The sequence below is a fragment of the Sorex fumeus genome, unplaced genomic scaffold (assembly GCF_029834395.1).
Source record: "Sorex fumeus unplaced genomic scaffold, SorFum_2.1 ptg000092l, whole genome shotgun sequence".
Taxonomy (NCBI): domain Eukaryota; kingdom Metazoa; phylum Chordata; class Mammalia; order Eulipotyphla; family Soricidae; genus Sorex; species Sorex fumeus.
In genome coordinates this window covers 4,548,524-4,570,505 of record NW_026606149.1, presented here as the reverse complement: position 1 = coordinate 4,570,505, position 21,982 = coordinate 4,548,524, and the positions used below count along the sequence as shown (strand labels likewise).

Here is a 21,982-nt window from a genome sequence, read left to right as displayed (position 1 = left end):
ACTTGGGGAGTGTAAATCATCCACAGATGTACATCTCCTGACACTGAAGCCGTGGCTGAGTTTTTACAGTTGAAGAAAGAAATCTAAGTCCAATGTTTTCACATTTCCTCTGAATTTTTTATTCGAGATGTCTTCCAGAAATAAAAATGCATGATATTACTTTGGAAGAAGATTTTTCTAGAATGCTACATTTTGGATGCATGCTCATGGTAGCAAGTCCTTTTCTTCACCTGATCATTATTCTCTTAGAGTCCATTTGTCATGATCCATGTCTCGGGAATTAAATATTCATGCACCTTTTTCTCACTTACCAGAAAGTTTTCTTCCCTTTTCTGGAGTCATAAAAGTTTGATTTTCTCCTCCTACCTTCTTTCTTCCTCTTTCTCTAAGCACATTTTCCATCTCCCTTATATCCCTTCCTCCACAAAATGATCTCTTAAACCGTCGATCTCCCTGGGAACGTGGACCAACTAGTTCTCCCAAAGAAAATAATGAACCCTATTCTTTTAATTAGTCCATGTAAAGCGATCCAGAAAAGTCTGGTTAGACTCCAGTGCTAACATTCCTTCTTTCCTTGGACCAGACAAAGGGTTTCTAAATCTCTGTCTCCAAATAAACATAAAATTGATGTTTTGATTATTTAAGCCATTTATCAGGAGATGGTCTATCTCAATAAATAATAAATGACTAGTGAAACCATTCAGCTTTATATTACAAAAGAACAGAATCATCTGGTTTCTTAACAGTCCAGATTTTGCCCACTTTGCCAATAAAGTACAAAGCAAAATGGAAAGTTGGCCATCATTCTGATGGAGAGAGCCAAGCCAGACAGTTTGGGTCAAAAAGTAAAAAATTCACCCATTGCTTAAACATTAGAAGTTATTCACAGCTGCGGATCATTTGTGCACTGCAAGCTCTAAGAATCCGGTGCTGAGTGTGCTGTGTCCTAATTATCTGGTTTGGCGGCCAAGCTGACCAGCTTTTTAGGCTTATTTCCAATTTTCCATTTCACCTTGAGCCGGCAACCCTGCAGTAGACTAAATCCTTTGGAGTGAACAAATCTTCATTCCACTGAAAGGCACTAGACCGGGTCCAAGGCAGGACACCGACTGTCCAGCTTATCCCAAGGATGTGATCCAGAACTCTTCAATCTTTAGACAAGATTCTTAGAGAAGAATCCCATTCTGCAGCTCATGATAGTTGCATTATACACTTTGCTCTATAAATGTCTCACCTTGGAAATGCATAGAACTGGACCAATAATAATCAGAATTGGCTGGTGAAACAGTAAGGCTTAAATGCAGTAGCTCCCAGTTCACCTTGAGACATTCTGATCAGATGATGAAGAACCAAGACTCTTTATAATCCTCATTCCCGAAGGATGTATTTGCTTAAATATTTACTTTTTTTTTAAACAAAATTTTCAAACCTGCTTTCATTGAACTCTTATTGTTTAGATTCTCATTAGGTGTCTTTTCTTCCTTAGGTAGTATCTACATGCTAATAATTTATAAAAATTTTCAGTATTTTAGAGAAAGATAGTTAATAACACAAAATAAAAGGCATAAGACCCAAAAGGCACTCCACTTCCTTAACTCTAGATAAACTTCAAGGAACAATGAAAGATAATAACAAAATAAAAGGTGTAAGACTCCACGTCATGACTCCAGATAAACTACAAAGAATAATGTCATGACTGAGTATATTTGGACATGGGGAGTTTATCAAGGTGCAGATTACTGGCTGTTCTTCCTATAAGAAAAAGAACACAAATGTGGAGAGATCAAAAGAGAATTTTCTTACAGAATATGTGATCAAGTTCTGGAGAAACCGTCATGAAGGGAGCAAGAACTATCTCTATAATGGTAAATGCTGCCTTTGTTGGAGTAAGAACAGGCCTTAGAAGCAGGAAATTGGACCTATCACTCTGTCACAAGATGGAAAATCAACAACCTCATTCTTGAAAGCCTTTTCCACTGTATGTCTATGGGCTCCCATTGGATGTCCATCATTGCAGACTATCAATGTGTTTATCTGCCGTGCGGGCGAGATACTCTCTGTAGCTTGCTGGGCTCTCTGAGAGGGCTGGAGGAATTGAACCTGGGTCAGCCAGGTTGGCCGCATGCAAGGCAAATGCCCTAACCGCTGTGCTATCGCTCCAACCCATAGCCTCATTAATAAGAAAAATATCATAAATTAAAGATTTTGAAAATATCCAAAAGTTAGCTCATCTAAAACCCACCATATTTATTTTTATCTTAATTTATATATACACACATACATGCCACATATATACACAAGTACATATGTGTATATACACATATATACACAAGTACATGCCACAAGCATGTTATATACATTACTATATCTTATAATATTTATTATGTCATAATATATATTATTATGTATATAAGAAGTATCTATTTCACTTTCTAGCTCTGGGATTATGAGTACATCAGTTCAAACACATCCAAATTTTACACAGTGAGCCCGTTCATGTCACTGCACATTAATATTTCTTCAGTGAGGTTGTTAAAAATTATGTTAATTATTTAAGAGTCATCTTTAAGGCAGAACTAAATATAAAATATTGTTTTACTTTGAAGGATAACCTCACAATGACCTAGATTCCGAGAGGCTAAAGAGAAAGGGGTGAAAGGGGGAGGCAGCCAAAATAAGAACTAGCATCGATAAGAACGGAATGTAAAACCAAACATTCTGGGGGAGAATCTCTTCAGCCAAATTTTGTCTATAGCGGTAAAGGTTTCAACTTCAGTTTTCTTAAGACCAAGAAGACGTGGAAGCTGGTTCATCAGGAATTCTCTGGCTCGACTTTTCTCATCCCTTTCTGCAATCTAGTAGGGTTCTTTCTGAAAATAATGTGTCACATCAGGTAGTAAACTATTTCGGGTTCCTTTCTGAGAAAAAGTTAATAAATTTTCCAACAGTCTTTGTGAAACTTTTGTTGGGTAGAGTAGAATTCCCACCTGAAAACACTTAAGACTATATATATACACATATATATGTATATATACACACACACATATACCTGCATTGTCTGTGTATGTGAGAGAGAGAGAGAGAAAGAGAGAGAGAGAAAAAAAAGCATCCTCCAAATGTTTTATCACCACTCTAGATGATAAACTGCACTAGAACTAGAAAAATTAAAAGCTTAAGGGAACCAAAATACGCAAAAATACTGCTTTTTAAGATTTTGTTAAACAATTTCTTAAGTATATTGACATTTCTAAGCACACATCTGTGAACTATTTATAAACTGCACAAGGATACTCCAATCATAAATTCTCAACAACACAGAAATATGTTTAATCTAATTTTTCAGTAATAAAATTCCCAGGATGAAATTACATGCAAACACTAAAATTTTTTAAGTTCAAAAACCTCAAATCCAAAGGAATTAAAATCAATAGCCATAACAATTATAAAACTCCATATATAAATGTTTTTGTACCCATAAATAAAATTTTCAAAGGAATGACTTCTTTCCCCAATTTTCAAAAACTGTTTCAGCTTTAAAAAGAAATACTTACTCTTCTTAGTAAATGAATACATTCTAAGTTCACTCCACAGCAGGCTGGGAATTACACCTTGTAAAAGTTAAAGTTTCTTCAAGACTTAAAAGTTGGGTGAACTCAATTCCACTCTTCCATTAGACTCTGCAAAGATATCAGAAGTCCAGATAGCAGAAAGCATACAGGGACCATGTACCTAAGACACAGTATACTCAGACAAGGTTCTTACAGCAAAGGGTATGATCAATACAGAGAAGCATGAAGATAGCTCAGGTAAGTATCCAGACTTGCTGAAGTCCAGGTTCTGAGTCTCCAAGGTACTTATCTGCACAGTGAAACATTGTCTGCATTACCCCACTGAATGGGAACAACAAATCTGGCTCCTGAAAAACTCAGGAGAAGTTCCAGAAGAGATTTTTCTAATGTACTGCTAGTCAAAGGCAACTCAGTGTGTTAGCAAGAAATTGTGAGCAAACCACGCGGTCTTTTGGGACAGAATTTCAGCAGCACTATACAGATTCTAGCATCAATATCTTGGAGAAAAGTCAGTAGCAGGGGCCCCCAGAAAGAAACACAGAGCTATCAAAAGCCACGTGTAGCATTTTCTAATCCTATACAATGTCTTTTAAAGAGTCCAAGGATTACACTGCTCTTTTTTTTTTTAATTTTTATTAGTGAGACACCATGAGGTACAGCTGTAGATTTACAAATTTTATGCTTGGGTTTCAATTATACAGTGATAGAGTACCCATCCCTCCACCAGTGCCTGTTTCCCACCACCACGGATCCCAGTATCCCTCCCACCTCCCATCCTCCCCATCCCACCTTGCCTCAGTGGCAGGGCATTCCCCTTTGCTCTCTCTCTCCTTTTGGGTGTTGTGGTTTGCAAAAGAGGCGTTGAGTCGCAATCATGTTTGGTCTACAGTCTACTTTCAGCATGCTTCTCCCATCCTGGGAGGATCCTCCCAACACGATTGATTTGTAATGCATCGTTCCTATAAGTTAATTGGTAGGGGCTGTAAACCAGTCCTCACCAAGGCCTGGGTGACGCAAAAAAAATTTTCCTGCAAAGCTGATGCAGGAACCCAGAGATTGCTCCCAACACCCTTTATATGGTGCTCCCTTTTCTATCTGAGCTGCCTTTTCCCCTAGCATGTGTGGCTGGCCTCAAGCCATGGAGCAAACCTCCTGGTACTAATCTCGGCCATTCTTGGGTGTTAGTCTCCTATTTTGTTACTTTATGTTCCCCAGATGAATGCAATCTTTCTATGTCTATCCCTCTCTTTCTGACTCATTTGATTTAACATGATACTTTCCATGTAGTACCACTTGTATGTAAATTTCATGACTTCATCTTTTCTAACCGCTGCATAGTACTCCATTGGATTACACTGCTCTTAGCAGTAAATTTAGAGAAGCAATCTCTGGGTTCCTGCATCAGCTTTGCAGGAAAATTTTTTTGCGTCACCCAGACCTTGGTGAGGACTGGTTTACAGCCCCTACCAATTAACTTATAGGAACGATGCATTACAAATCAAAAAGTTAATTGTGGGTGTGGCGAATAGTGCAGTGTTAACCATCTGCTTTGAAAGCTTCCTTCTGTGAGTTCAAATCCCTGCACGTCTCCACCTGCATCCAGGCAACTCTGCCAGGTATATGCAGAGCCACAGAGTCGGGTGTGAGATTCCCCACACCCACACACTGAGCACCAGGACTGAAATGTGTGAGTGGCTCATTCAGGGACATTGACTCCCAGCAAGCATTATGTGTGAGCACTGGAGTGCCCCTGTGAGCACCACCATCATAACTTTTGTCTTCTACCAAGACTGAGTCCCATGGGGAGCACTGTCCAAAACAGCAACACAAAGTGCAATCAATCACTAAAGAGCACCACAGCCAGGCATGCGTGCAGCCCTGGGTCCTCACAAATATACCGATAGTCGCGACGAGAAGGAGCTGGGATGTGAAATTGGTGCAAATAATTTTTTAATTATTAAAATTATTATAGATAATTTTCAATTATTTAAATAAATTTTATTTTATTATTATTATTATTATTTGCTTTTTGGGTCACACCCGGTGATGCTCAGGGGTTACTCCTGGCTCATGCACTCAGGAATTACTCCTGGCAGTGCTCGGGGGACCATATGGGATGCTGGGAATAGAACCCGGGTCGGCCATGTTGGCTGCGTGCAAGGCAAACGCTCTACCCGCTGTGCTATTGCTCCAGCCCCTAAATAAATTTTAAAGGAGTAAAATAGGACGCTGTTTTGATCACTATGGATTTACAGTATAGTTTCAAGTTAGTTGATGAGATTACCCCCCAGTTTCTTATTTTTTCAGTATGGTTTTGGCTATTCAGAGTCCTTTAGGATTGCATACAAACTTGATTATGAACTTTTCGCTCCCCAAACACACGTGAGTCAGGAAGTCCCCCAGGCCTCCCCGCCAACTGCAAGGGCATGTGAGAGTCATGACTCTAATGAGGTTACAAGATTGACACTTTAGTCAAATGGGAGCTACCATCTGTGCGTGTGACACTCTGGCAAACTGAACATCTAGCCTACTGTCTCCCCTGCAGATGGCAAAGAGCTTGTGTGAAAAGCAAACCAAGTAGTTCATCAAAATGTCTGTGTTGAGATGACCATGGTGACAATATCTGTGATGCACTACTGGTTCCAATGGAGAAGTATCTCTCTGATACTTCCAGACCATGCCAAAAAAGAAAATGTCAAAACAAAGTAAGTTGGGGAGGAGGGGGGTGCTCCCAAGAAATCCTCACAAGGCCCAAAGGCCACTCCCGGGGCCAGAGCTATAGCACAGCGGGTAGGGTGTTTGCCTTGCATACAGCTGACCCAGGTTCGATCCCCGGCATCCCATATGGGCCCCCAAGCACCGCCAGGAGTAATTTCTGAGTGCAGAGCCAGGAGAGACCCCTGAGCATCGCTGGGTGTGACCTGAAAGAAAAATAAATAAATAAATAAATAAATAAATAAACAAGGGCCACTCCCAATGCCTCTCCATCAACTGGGCCGGGTAGTTCAGTGCTTGGGCACCAAGGGCCACAGACAAGATGCTGGGAATCTAGCTTGGGAGCTTCACGCATGCAAGCATGTGTTTCAGCCCTGGCCCCGACACAAACATTTGTTGAATGTCCATGTGCACAGAAAAGTGGTCCATTCCACCCAGAAAAACCTCACATTGTTACGAGAACATCCAGGAAAAGTCCCACTCTCAGTGCTGAGCGAAGCACTTATTGCATTAGCTGATGCTCTGCCGCAGTCAGAGTTTCCAAGAAGCGATCGACAACCTGAAGTGAGGCCTTCCTTAGGATGGTCCATTGCGTGTGAGCTAGCATTGTGTCTGAAAGCACGATGCACTCACCTTAATTAAGTGGGAGACAAACACTAAGTGGCGCCTGCCTTGGAAAGGAATGGCCCAGAGAGATGTCCTCGCTACAGGGCCACCACGAATGTGCCACGTGAAAAGATGATGATTGTCTGCAGAGGCTCTAGAGAGGGCACTGAAATGAGGTCTGCTAGTGAGTCGCGTGGAAACAGTCTGTTTCTCTTTTGAACGTGCTACTGGAGCATCTGATGGTCAATATGGTAAGCAATGCATGTGACATTTTCCTCATGGACCAAGTGACTCTAGAGGGGGGACGTAGTTTTCGGCTAGAAGCGCTGTCCTGCTCAGCTGAGGTGCCCTGGAAGGTCTCTGCTTCCCAGAACACGCTTTCAGGAGATGACCAAACTGCTCTCACCTGGGACTCCTACGGGTGTTTTTCTGTGTGCGCGCTAGGCTTTCGGTTTCACGGTTGAATGAATAAATGGAAGGTAAATTGTGAGGCTATAGATGAAGAAAACATGGTAGGAATCTAGTGACTAGAAGGACTACATCAAGATTAAGTTTCTCAAAGAATGATGTGTTTATTTCGCCATGTCACACACACGGTGGGCTTTGATATTTCAGAAGTCCAAAACTGCTTTGGAGGTGCAAAAAGTCATACTCCTTGGAAAATGTGGACATGCACAGTAAGGCATTTGCATGCAGGGATTCACTCCCTGGACCTCCATATGGTCCTTCCAAACTCTGCCAAGAATAGTGATTCCTGAGCACAGAGGCAGGAGTAAGCCCCGAGCACTGCAGTGGTGGCTTCCAAGCAAACAACAAAAACAAGAGAGAGAGAGAGAGAGAGAGAGAGAGAATAATCTTTTTTTTTTTTTGGTGATTCTCGGTGGCTACTACTTTCTCGGTGTTCATGGATGGTCCTGGTCAAGTGCTCAAAGGATCATGAGTTACTGGACATCAAATTCAAGCATCCAAATCAGGTACTGCAACCCACTGATTTATCTCTCCAGCCTTGGATTTTGTATTTTTTGAGTGATGCTTGTCCTACTCTTTAAAGACTTGACTTGGAACCCGATTTCAAAAACGTATTTTGAAGACTTCATCCAATTTAACTAGATTATACAGTGATAAAAAATGCTTTTTGCATAGAAAAGAGTATGGTGTTGGCCCTGAAGTCGTACCAGAAGTGTATCTGGTGATGGAGGAGTTGATCTCAGACAAGGGGAGGAATATTCCTAGGTAGAATGCCTGCACCAGCCCAGACTGCCACACGATGTCGCTCTAAGGCAAGGATCTCAGGAGCAAATGATCTTGTAGGCAGCTAAAAATCATTGTATGACTGAAACGTAATCATGAAAGTTTGTAAGCCTGTAACTGTACCTCACAGTGATTCATTAAAAATAAAAACTAAAATTACAAAAGTACTCAGGGTGTTTTTTTAAAATACAGATATGTTATTTAAAATAAGACATAAGGGGGCTGGAGTGATAGCACAGTGGGTAGGGCGTTTGCCTTGCACGTGGCCCGACCCAGGTTCAATTCCCAGCATCCCATATGGTCCCCTGAGCACAGCCAGGAGTCATTCCTGAGTGCATGAACCAGGAGTAACCCCTGTGCATCGCTGGGTGTGACCCAAAAAGCAAATAAAATAAAATAAAATAAATAAGACATACGTTAAAAAGAAGATATATCTTAGTTAGACCTACTAATGTGAGATACAAAAAGATAGGTAAAGGAAAAGATACCTAGAAGATATTAGCCAAAAGAAACTGCTCTTACTATATGAATATAAACAATTAGATTTTAAGACAAATGGCTCACTCAAGGTACCATTCACTCAATGAGTATAAATGTGTTTAACTGACAGTAATATTCCCTTTTTACTGATGAGTTTTTCTTATTAAGATAATAATACATGTTTTTTCTCTTACTAAGTATAGATTTTTATACATCCTAATATTAATCATCATTTGCAATAAACTGAATTTCAAATAAAAAAAAGTCTTCATTTAGAAATACTATGAGCCATACAGATCATACAAAACTAGGTGTTTCAGATTGCTCAGTTTACATTGAATCTCACAAGGCACTGATTTAAACATTTCTTTAAATGGCAGGACTTCTTGGTTATACAACTTGGTGAGGACAGCCTGGGCAGGAGGTACGAGCAGCCCAGGCGAACACGGAGCGTGGAAGTACTTGGCTTTCCCGAGGGATCTGCCTCCGTGGTGATACGGTAAGACACAGAGTAGCCCTCCCCCAAAATTCCAAATTGCTTGACTGGAATTTCAGAACATCAGAAGAGAGATACTTATGGTGATACTTATCAAGCTTATGGTGAGTTTACCCAGAGCACCGCAAAGGAACACAAATGAGAAGGAGAGTTAGGTTAAAAAAAAAATTCAGATATAAAATTCTGCCAAGCAAATTTCCTTTGAAAGCTGCTATTATAAGAAAACATGTTCCATGATCTGGGGCTTCAGGACCAATGCTATAGAAAATACATCCTTGAAAGTAAGCCCTGAGGTTATACCACAGCAGGCTTCCGCAAGAGCCCAGGAAGGGTGATCACATGACACCATCCTGTGTTACATGGTCACAAAAGCCCTACCCCGAGGAGATTTGAAAGATAAATCAACCATAAAATAGTCCGTTCTAAAAGCTAGAAAATATCAAAAAACATCAGCAGACTGAGGAAGATGATAAACCCCCTCCCCCCCCCCACACACACACACCCTCCATGCCTTTGATGTCCTCTTGTCCTGCCAAGTTGTGGAAAATAAGATTGGAAAGTGTCCAGGGACCGCTAGCTAAGGTGATCAAGTGTTTCTTCCACCTAATGCACTTGAACGGCTGTGCTCTTTAGCCTGCAAAGAATAAAAAAATGCATCCCTGAGAAAGGTTTGCAAGTCTGAGTCTGCAAGGACTAAATGGCAAAGAGGGCGTGATTCAGGAAACGGAATTAAAAGGCACCGACCGACGTTGAATCTGAAATACACTTTCTGTACTGACACTGGAGTCGCCGCACATAAAATCCTTGGCATTTATGGATCCTATTTGGGCTTGGAATAGATGCGATGCACCACATTTCTCTCCTGAGCGGAGCACGACAGCAAGCTGACTATTGTCATGCTGTGGCCTTCAAAATATACCGCATCGTGCTGACTGTAAAATGCAGCCGAGACCTGAAAATAATCGAGCTGGCTGTCTGCTGTTGGTGGCCCTACACAGCAGATGGGGCAGTCTCTGTCATACACAAATTTACAGACACTTCTCCAGCGGTTTGTCTTTTCCAAGCTTGGGCCCTCCTGCCACCCTGGTCTCCTAATGAGCCCTGGAGCCAGCTTCCCCAGGGGACAGTTCACTCCCCTGCTATTTTCCTCTGAGGACAAGTCTGGTTTGGCTGCCATAGCAACTGCTCCTATCTGCTCTCGCTGACTTTTTAAGCATCACAGCACCGGGCGTTTCTTGGCCAAGCCTTACCCTCGAAGCTTTCGACTCTTTCAAAATCTTGTCTTAAAGAGCTTGTCCATCACAAATTCTTATTGTAAGGAAAGTTTGAAGTTCACGATGTCTCCCCCCCACACACACCCTACCCCTGCACTGTGTCTGTGGTCTCCTGGGGAAGGCCTGCGTGCCTGTGTGTGACCAAAGGAGTGTTCAGACCCAGGGCTGGTGGATGCCACCACACACACGATTCCAGAGATGCCACTGCTCTTATTCCCAAAAGCAGGACAAGGCCCCCAAGCCCCTTCCCAACTGAGAGAAACAAGCTTAGGAGGAAAAGAGTTGAAAACGGCAGCCAACATCTGCAATTAAGAGTCAATCTTCATCCTCAATAACTGAACTTCCAGAAGCATTAACCCAGGAGGACAGTGTCTTAGCTAGGTTCCCACTTCCAGCGAGTGGCTTTAGTTTCTGTTTCTCCCAATCAGTATAGGAAGTTCAGATTCCTAACACTTGGGGCAGGTAGCAGAGGGCTGGAGAATAGATGCGAGATGCAGGGTACCCAAGCACATCTCTGACGCACGCAAATGTGCTCTGCTTTGGCAATTGGAGGATTTATTTGGCAAAAGTAAAAAAAAAAGGCCCTCCCGTTGATCGTCGATTTGCTCGAGCGGGCCCAGTAACGTCTCCATTGGAGACTTTGTTGTTACTGTGTCTGGCATATCGAATACTCTCGGTAGCTTGCCGGGCTCTCCGAGAGGGGCGGAGGAATCGAACTCGGGTCGGCCATGTTGGCCGCGTGTAAGGCGAACGCCCTACCCGCTGTGCTATTGCTCCAGCAAAAGTAAATTAGGAAGAATTTGACCCCTAGTAATTCCATGTGACCAGCAGATACGAAACATGGTTGCCACAATCCGACAGGTTCTTACTATTTTCTTAGAAAACCCCACTGTCATCTATTTTCAGTGCCTCTTTCAAACAGCTTCAGATGTCCTGTCGTGATTTTTACTTCACTGACTGTTACTAATATCTTCTCTTCCTGCGCCCCTGCTAATTACAGGCCAAGTCTCAAGGGCTCAAACACCCAGATGTGTTATTTATATTATTGGCCGGAGGGAGACTCCCAATGGGTGCTCAGAAGGACTGGGGGTACCACTGGCAACTAGATTGTTAGTTCAATGCGAGGATGCGGTGCTGCAGAGGTCCTTCAGTGTCAGGGATACACAGGCCAACTCAGCAGTTGGGGGAGTGGGGGCTGGGCTCCATGCAGAGAGGTTGGGGAGTCTTGGTTGGGAAGCTTATAATTGAGTTGGCAATGGGATGTGTTAGGACCCACTTAGCCAGAGAACTGCCATGACAGGATCTGAGTGACTTAGGCCTCTTCCAGGAACAAGAAAAGCAGAAAAAAAAAAAAAAACAGATGCTTTTGTCAAAGATTACATCCCGGAATGAGATTAGGTCTCTGGAATGTAACTGTCAAGGAGTGGACTGGATGTTTTGGGCCAAAACAACAACAACAAAATATGTGTACTCTATAGATAACAGAAATTTGCTGAGTTTTGCCCACTTGCTAAAATGAAAGTATAAGAACTTGCTGAACCTAGTGCCCGGGGTCCTTGTTGAAGCCCGCTATGCTGGGAGGATACTTTGACCTCAGCTAGCTGGAACAATAAACCTCCCTACGTGATTTGCATTATCAGCTCTGTTCTCTGTCCTTGAGGGGTAGTCGACTCCGCACTCTAACAGATGCAGAAGTAAATTTTTCTACCCTAAGGAGTCACAAGATCTCGTCATCTTGTGATGCCAAGAACCAGCCACCACTGTCTTATCCCCTGGTTCCTATGTGAATGTTTTAAGGCTCCAATGTCTGACAGGTAAAACTCCCTCATTACTTATTTTTTCATACTGCTTGGTCACAGGGCAGGAGAGAGGCCTAAAGGACTAGGCACTTTTGCATGCAGGAGGATCAGGTTTAATGTTCAGCATTGGCACAGCACCAACTGAGCAGCCGCCAGTGGTGAGTCCCGAGCAGAGACCGCAGGAGTAGCCTCTGAGGACCTCTGGGTGTCACCCCCAGCAGCAAAGGAATCCAAACCCCGAGTATGTGCTCTTCTCTCCTAGGGCCAAGACCATGAATGATGCGAGCCTCACTTTCAGAACATGCCTTGGTTGATCTCCCCTGCTTCGTCTGGGGAGGCCTGACCAGGTGTTAGCATGAACTAACGCTGCAGAGCCTTCATTACCTTCCCCCGGCTCCAGGCCATCTCTATATGGCACCCCTCTAAAGGGCATTCACCAGCAGGGTGGGATGGGGGGCATGGGGGTTGGGAGGGATACTGGGATCATTGGTGGTGAAAAATGGGCACTGGTGGAGGGATGGGTACTCGATCATTGTATAATTGAAACCCAAGCACAAAATTTTGTAAGTCTATAACTGTACCTCATGGTGTTTCACTAATAAAAATTTAAAAAAATAAATAAATAAAAAATAAAGGACGTTCCCCTCTGTCTCTAGTCTGGAGCTCCTGGTCAAGATGATGGAAGGCCTCACTGTCATGTTTCTCTGATATTCAATCATAACAGTCCCTGGTCTGGAAGTTTATAATTGACTTGGCACTGTGATGCCAAATTCCGTTTTTCTATCCTAAGGAGCCAGGCTATCTTGACCTTGCATGAAAATCTGAAAAATTTCAACCTTGAATGGTTAAAAAAAAAAAATTATTATCTGTGGGCAGGTGGGAGTTACCACTGGGGGTGAGGTGGGAAGGATTTTTTTTAATCACCAGGAGATATCCCTACAAAAAGCCCTTAGGAGATGCCAAATCTGCATTTCAAAGAATAAGATCTCCAACTATGCTATTCTCTGAGCCCTTTGTGGGGGCCATTCTACAAACACCAAAAATGCATGGTGGGCCCATATAAACACCTTTTACTCCACAGCAAGGACTGACTGGAGGACAGCACAGCTGTAGGGCCTGGCAAGCTACCAGTGACTGTATTCAATATGCCAACACAGTAACCAGTCTCACAATGGAGACGTTACTGGGCCCGCTAGGGCAAATCGATGAACAGCGGGAGGACAGTGGTACAGTGCTCCTCCACAGCAAACTCTGACCCAGCATGGCTCTGAGTAATCTCAGAATATCAAAGTCTGAGCAGTAAGAACTTTTTTCTATTTGAATGAAAAATAGCAGAAATATTTCACAGGTCCTGGAAGATGACATCTGGAAAGACAAATCATTGTCCTTTGATATAAGACAAAATTCACAGTTTTAAATAAAAACTGTTTCTTCACTCAAGAGTCTGGACTATACTTATTTATCAATACTCTGAACTTTTACTAAAGTGGAAGTGGTGTTCAGAGATCACACCTCATAGAACTGTCTGAAGAGCTTCCCTCCAGGGAAATTTGATAATTGATGGAGATCCGAATACCACAGTTATGTAGAGAATTCTATGACATGAATGTGTGTGTGAGTGTGTAATTAATAACAAAAAGGTTTCCACTGTCTGCTGAAAATGGCGCAAAAGCACTGGAACTTCAGATGGACCAGATCAAGATAGATAAAATCCATACATAAAATCCAGATCATAGTTTCAAACACAAACACCAATTTTTCAAGACCAGAGATATAGTACAGGAGTTAAAACTCTTATTTTGCATATAGCTAACCTGATGTGAACCTCCAAATAAGCACCACATATGGTCCCACATAATATACATATATACATATATATGCATGCATATACACACACTTATATATCGTTTTTTTCCTTTTAAAAAATAGCGATTTAGACTGATAATTGATTCCATAACTAGGGAAGAGAAGGCATAAGAAATAAAACTTCTATATAAGAAAATAAGTCTGGGGCTGGAGCAATAGGAATAGCAATAGCACAGTGGGTAGGGCTGCCTTGCAAGCAGCCAACCAGGGTTCAATTCACAGCATCTCCTGAGCTGCCAGTAGTAATCCTGAGTGCAGAGCCAGGAGTAACCCCTGTGCATCGCTGGGTGTGACCCAAAAAAGAAAAAAACAGTCAAGGACACATTCAAGGGATAATGAAACAAGCTCAAAAGCGGACTGGAGGGGGTATGGTGCCGCCAGCAGGTCAATCTGTACCTGTGAGGCGAGTGCATCAGCAGCCTGATGGCGCCTTCAGACTTCCAGATACCCCAAAATTGCTGCGGTGCCTTTGGCCAGACCTCAAAAACTTGGGGCAAAGTTTACCAAGAAAGTAAAAGGCCAAAAGTTAGGTATGTGGGAGACACACCCACAAACCACCTCCGGCTCAGCTGTATAATTGGAGGCATGGCCTCTCTGGTTCCTAATCGAACTGCTTAACGGCCATGATCCCAGAGACTCAGAAACAAACCTCGGAACCCAAAGGCTTTTGGCAGAAATGCGTCCTGTTCCTGCAGTAGGTTACTGGCACTAGGCCACTCCAGGTGGGAATAGGTATCGTGCCTTGGCCTGTTCCCCCTGGCGGCCCAGTGACCACCATCCTCAAGAGGACACTGGACAGTCAGGTTTGGGCGTGCAGTGACAAGACACATGGGGCCTCACCAGATGGGGGTGGAACCGGCCCTTTCCTCCCCATCCCAACGAGCCCCCGAGTTGCTGCCTACAAATGGCCTCTCTGGCTCCTGATCAAGCTGATTAATGGCCATGATCCCAGAAACTAAGAAACAAATCTTGAAACTCAGTGGCTTTTGGCAGAAATGCATCTGGACCACACACAAGGTGGCCGCCGCCTCAGAGCTTATTGGAAAGCCAGGTATGAGTTGGTGGTTATGGGGCAACTGCAGTCTCATGGGAAGGGGGATGGTACTGGCTCGTCCTTCACACCCTACTGAGGTCACGAGTTGCCCCCCACAAGCAGCTCCTCCACAGGGCCATGGCTCCAGAGGCAAAAGGACTTAGTCCAGAGCCTGGCAGCTTGTGGCAGAAAAGTGAATGAACCATGCGTTAAACTACAGCACCATGCTTCCCTGGGAGGGAAAGGGTGTTACTCCCTTATGCCTTCCACCCCCCTACCCCCCCTCCCCCGGCAGCAAGGTGGCTGCTGCCTCAGAGCTTATAGGAAAGCCAAGTATGAGTTGGCGGTGACGGGGCAACTGAAGTCTCATGGGAAGGGGGGCGATACCGGCTCATCCTTCATGCCCTATCGAGGTCACAAGTTGCCCCCACAAGCGGCTCTCTGGCACAGCCATAACAGCAGACGCATAGAAACCAATCTCATAATTATCTGGCTCTTTGCAGAAATTGAAAATCACATGGCTGCTATTGCGACCACGTGACATTATATGATTCTCATAACAAGCTATAGAAAACAAAGTATTTCACAATGCCTTTTCAGCAATTCTGATTGTTCGGGGTGGGGGGAATTCTAAACAATAATGGTGCATCTCTTGTTGAAATAATGAATGTAATCAATGTAGAGAAGAGTTAAGTGGAAATCATCTGCCTCACAGGAATTGGGAGGGTTGGGAGGGGGGGTATACTGGGGTTCTTGGTGGTGAAAAATGAGTACTGGTGCATGGAGCGGTGTTCGATTGTATGACTGAGACTTAAACCTGAAAACTTAGTAACTTTTCCCACAGTGATTCAAGAAATAAATATAAGAAGAAAAAATAAATAAATAAAATTATGAAAAAAAAAAGTAAGGTGAAGTTCATGCCCAATTCAATCAGCTAATCAGTGGCTGAATAAATACAGTACCCCTACATTAAAAAAGGGGGACAGGAATACAATTAAAGAGATTTGATTGGCAATATTAGCATCAAAAATAGATTATGACTGTGGTTAATGGCATGTATTAAATCAATTAAGATTCTGGGTCCATACACAAAACAATGAGTATTAAATGTAGCAAAGAGGGTTAAGGAAGCAGGGATATTCCTGCTGGGTGTCAGTGATTCTCTTGGTACTGCTGTCATTCATCATATTGAGGAAATAAATATTAAACAATAAATTCATCACTTGAAAGGTATTTTCTGACTCAGAAAGTTGGCTTCTAAATGTGGCAACCAGCCACGGGAAGATATTTGAGGTCCATATTATTTCCAAACAAATGTTATCTGTTTGAAATCAGTAACATCTGCATTATTTCATAAATATAATGAGTATGGGATTGCATTGATGTTTAAAAGTCATTAAAATTTAAGGTCCATATCTCAACGGTTCTAATAAGATTTGACCTGGGTGGATCTGCATCACTTTATGAACACACACAATGGTCAAGACTCAGTTACTTCTCAGAGTTGGGTATAGCATCTAGAAATATGGTTGGAAATAATTTTATTGCAGGGTCATAGGCAAGAATCTAACTGGAGTGACTCAGTAACTCCCTAGAAGTGCACAACCTAATTAACGGAAATATTAGCTGCCTTCCATAATTGGGATGGAAGCAACCCTAGGGAACATTAGAAGAAAATACATTTGATGGAAAGGAAAACAGAGCATTGATATGTTTATATTTCTACATTCACAACAGGTAAGAACATAATTAGAACATTATCCTGGGGCTTAACTTGAACTGTAAAGGAATTCATTTACATGAAATCTTACATTTTCTATTTAGCATTAAAACACTGAAGAGAAACTTTAGTTGATTGTATTTAGAAATAGAAATCTGACTCCCATCAAGCTTTTCTGAGAATTCTCAATACCCTTACCAAATCCAAAATGAAAGCTGGATAGCATGTCAGTGAGGCATTTTCAAAGCACATCTTTAAGAAGTAGAGCAGCTTTGCAAATTGATACTTGTGCTTCCTCTTCCATAAAGTGTCATCTCCTGTGTTTTCCCATTATTTTTGATATCTGCTTTATAATTTTACTGAGCTACCGAGAGTATTCGATATGCCAAACACAGTAACAACAAAGTCTCCAATGGAGACGTTACTGGGCCCGCTCGAGCTCGGGCAAATTTTACTGAATTTTTAAATAAGTCCTTTTCTAGATATATATGCTACACATAACTGTTGTTACTCTATTGCTTATCTTCCATTCTACTGTATTATTTAACAAATGATGTACATGTTTGTAATATGGGAATGAGGTCCATTGTTTCTACTGCTTTAGGCATATCGAATAGGCCATGGGTAGCTTGCCAGGCTCTGCCGTGTGGGTGGAATACTCTCCGTAGCTTACCGGGCTCTCTGAGAGGAATGGAGGCTTTTATTTTTATTTTATTTATTTATTTTTCACTTTTTTTTTCTTTTTGGGTCACACCTGGCGATGCACAGGTGTTACTCCCAGCTCTGCACTCAGGCATTGCTCCTGGCGGTGCTCAAGGGACCATATGGGATGCTGGGAATTGAACTCAGGTCAGCCGCATGCAAGGCAAATGCCCTACCTGTTGTGCTGTTGCTCCAGCCCCGATAGAAGCTTTTAGGGCAGCCTCTAATCGCCCTTGCAGGTATTCCCATGGGTTCATAACCATATTTGAACCCCATCAAATATGGTGTGGTCCCTCTAAATTTTATATAAACACTGCGGTTTGCAAACTAGTTGATGATGGTTTGTCATAGGCATTCAATACTCATACACCAATCCCATTACCACTGTCACTTTCTCTCCACCACGGTCTCCAATATTCCCAATCACCTCTCAAACCTGCCTCATAACAGGCCCACAATTATTAATTTTATATTGCATATAATACTTTATTTTATATTATCAATAAATTGCTAATGGAATGACCAAAAATATGAAATAGTTATTAAATGTAATAAGAAATTTCCCATTTGACTCCTTATATTCAAGGAAACTCTTCTACTTTTTACCCATGGTAAATCTGATATGACTTATTGATCCTAATAATGTATCTTGTATTTCCCAATCTTCTGAAGCTTGATGCAGCCATAAACAAGGGGCATATTTCAAGCAGACAGAGGCCAGTGGGTGAGGCTGCTCAGAGCAGCAAACAGACTAGATGCTTCTGTCTGTGCCTGGCCACACAGCCAAGCCAAACGCTGGGTGACAAGCATGATCACCCTAGCACAGTCCTGCCACACAGGTTGGTGACTTGGCCTTAAACTGAGGAGTGTTGGACCAGAACTGAGTGTTGAGAGTAGGGATATACATGATAAAGGGATAGAAGGGATACAGGGATATATAGAACCTTTCAGCATCTGTATCGCAGACCCTAATGCCCAAAAGGAGAAACGGACAGACAGACAGACAGATGGACAGAAAGACAGAGACAGAGACAGAGACAGAGACAGAGGAAGAAAGTGCGTGCCACAGAGGCAGGTGGGGGGAGGGGCTTGAGGAGTAGGGAAGGAAACTGGGGACAATGGTGGTGGGAAATGCACACTGGTGAAGAGATGGGTTTGGGATATTGTATGACTGAAATGCAATCATGAACAACACTGTCACTGTGTATCTCAAATTAGCACTGTAGCACTGTTTCACTGTCCTCCCATCGTTCATTGATTTGGAGCGGGCACCAGTAACGTCTCCAGACTTGTTGTTACTGTGTTTGGCATATTGAATATGCCACAGGTAGCTTGCCAGGCTCTGCCTTGCAGGCGGGATACTCTTGGTAGCTTGCCGAGAGGAACGGAGGTTTCAAACCCGGGTTGGCCACGTGCAAGGCAAACGTCCTACCTGCTGTGCTATGGCTCCAGCCCAATAAATAAATTAAATTAAAATAAATAAAGATTGATAGATAAATAAACTGAGGGATGTTAAGTAGGAGCACCAAACCATCCCAGTGTTTTTGTTCCTGTTCTTTCACCTTTGGGCAGGATTGGCAGTAGGGTCATCAGCCAATGAACACTCAGAGTCCAGTCAAGAATACACGTAGAACCTGTATGTGGGTGGCACTCACACGTTTGGAAGGAGAGAGGAAACAGAGGTAAAAGGCAGCACTGTGAGCTCACCTTCTGCCAAGACTCACTTCCCAAGAAGCAGGGCAAATGGAGCATCACTTTATTCACAATTTCAGCTTTTAGCAGAATCCCATCATTTAGGCCCAGTGATCGTCAGCAACTGTAAAAGAAATAAATGACACTAGCAACAGCCGATCATTTGCTGATCCAGAACCCCAAAGGTCACCATGGATCATGATTTTTTTCCACTTTGGGCAAAGACTTGAGTCTGGTGAAGGCAGACAACTGACACTTTCACAGGATTTCAGAATTCCTGGCTGGAAAGACAGTTCCCAGGGCTGAGCACCCTTGGACAGGAGCAGCAGCAAGGACTTCAGCCACTGGATACAGAGTCTCAGCCAGGAGACCCCGGCACTGCACATTTTACTGAGCCCTGAGCACCTCTGGGAGTAATTCCAACATCCAGAGACCGAAAGAGCCCTGGGAGTTGCCAGATGCAGCCCAACCTCCAGGAAAAGAACCCCCCCACCCCCAATAAGCCAGCATAGGCTCTATTACAAAGTAGGGAGGTGACTGACGCCCACCAACTACTCACTGTTCTAGAAACTTGGATCCTGGAGGGTGGTCAGGCTGCCAGCACTTATGGCATATAACACACGACCTTCCACATCTCAGGAGAATCCATTACCTTGTAAGGAGACAGCAGACAGTACATCACTTTTTCATTAAAAATATATCCTGTATTGTCCTGTGAACCAGACTCGAGTATAAGCATAGGAAAACTTAGCTTGTATTTAGTAAAACCACAATTAAAAGTTTGCTATAATTACTTTGGAATCATTGATTTATTTTTACCACTTTTAGATGGTCTAAACTGGTGGTATTATGTATGTAATAATGTGTAAATTATGTATGTAAAGTTATATCTCAATTGTAGATTTCTGAAGTCACATTGAATAATAAATCAAATAGGAAATGTTGATTCTAGTAATATATTTTATTATTAACTTGTAACAATTTTATTTAAAACGTAATATAAAATTACTATATTCACAAAATCACAAATCATCCTGTTATTCGTCGATTGCCTTGAGCAGGCCCCAGTAACGTCTCCTTCATCCTAGCCCTGAGATTATATTCAAGGCTCTTTAGGAGAATGAGACCCATCATTGTTACTGGTATTTGGCATATTGGGTATGCCACGGGGAGTTTGCCAGACTCTGCCGTGTGGGCAGGCTACATTCGGTAGCCTGCCAGTTTGTCCAAAGTAGGAATGAGATAATAAGATGTCATAATAGGACGTCGCGCGGCCGCGACCTAGTTTTTATAGTCTCTCAGTCTTGGCCGCTGATGGGATTACACGGCACCAGGGGGCCAGTTGGTGGGTGTGACCCCCACCTACTGGAATTTGGAGGATCTGGGTGGAGGATGCTCAGCCCAAATCCGAGTAGGCTTGGAGATCTCGGCCCCGGAACCCGCGTGACTTTGTCCCTCTGCCAGTACCTTCATGTGTGCGGAGAGTGGTCTCAGCATGGTGGTGGCTGGTCCTGGAGGTCTTTGGCTGCCGGAGCCCTGGTCGGGGCGGGGAGGAAAGCTCAACCCGCTCCCCTCCAAGGGGCCCCGGCGGTGAGGACAGTCAGGCGCGGGGGCCGGCAAAATTACTATATTGTCTTACATATATTCAAAATCTAATGAATACTTACCATTTATTGTGTCTATTATCTCAGATTATATGTTTTTCAGTATCCAGATTTCATCTCCTTGAAATATAACCAAGTTAATACAACCTGGGTTTTCTAGGCATACTTAAACATTTTTCCATTATCCGAATCAAATATTAGATTTGAAATTTAAGTTGAGGGCTCGAGTGATAGTGCAGAGGGTATGGTGCTTGCCTAGAATATGCCCTACCTAGGCATAGGTGGGCCACCCCCAGCACTCCATGTGGTCCCAAAACCCTGCCACGAATGATCCCTGAGCACAAAGTCAGGAGGAAGTCCTGAGCATTATCAGGTGTGGTCAATTGTTTATTTAATTTCAGTTGAAATATAAGAAATTTAAATGAGATACTGCCTCAACCCAACTGCTGTATGTGGCTGGTGGTCCCAATATTGAATAGCTGAGTAAGTGGAGAGTTTGACCAAATGATATTGCTTGAACACTGTCGCCCTTCACTTGTGCTAATCCGTTTTTATTCTCATAAGTGTTCGATTATTGTATTATGAAAAAATCCTATTTATTCGTGGGTATACATTTCATTAAAGGCAGATGACTGAAGAGGAACTAGGTTTAAAACTATATTGTTTTTATTTATGTGGGGGGCCACACAGGACAAGCTACCTGTGACGTATTCAATATGCCAAAACCAGTAACAACAAGCCTCACAACTTGTGAGACGTTACTGGTGCCCGCATGAGCAAATCAATGAACAATAGTAGGACAGTGACAGTGACACAGGACAGTGCTCAGAGGTGACTCTTGGCAGGATTCGCAGGGGACCGTGTGGGGGAATGAGGATCGAACCTGACTGGCTCCAAGCAAGGTCTTGCCCTTCCCACTGTATTATCTTTCCAGTCCCCTTGTTGCTTTAAAAAATCATTTTGTTTCTTAGAAGATAAGAGGTAACGAAGGTTGGTTGGGGCCACACTTAGCAGGATTCAGGATTTTCCAACTGGTTCTACACTCAGGGTTCACTGCTGGTTGGGCTTGAGTGACCCGTAAGGGGCTTTGGGGGACAGAACCGAGCGGACTGCATGCAAAGCAAGGTCCCCACCCGCTGTTCTATCCCTCTGGGGCAGAGTTAACAATGCACCTT

The 21,982-nt window shown here is 43.0% G+C and overlaps 1 protein-coding gene across 1 annotated transcript in view; it reads right to left on the bottom strand.

The window, feature by feature from the left end:
* CCDC102B (coiled-coil domain containing 102B) overlaps window positions 1-21,982 on the bottom strand; it is a 331,610-nt gene that overhangs the window by 308,630 nt on the left and 998 nt on the right. The window lies entirely within an intron of this gene.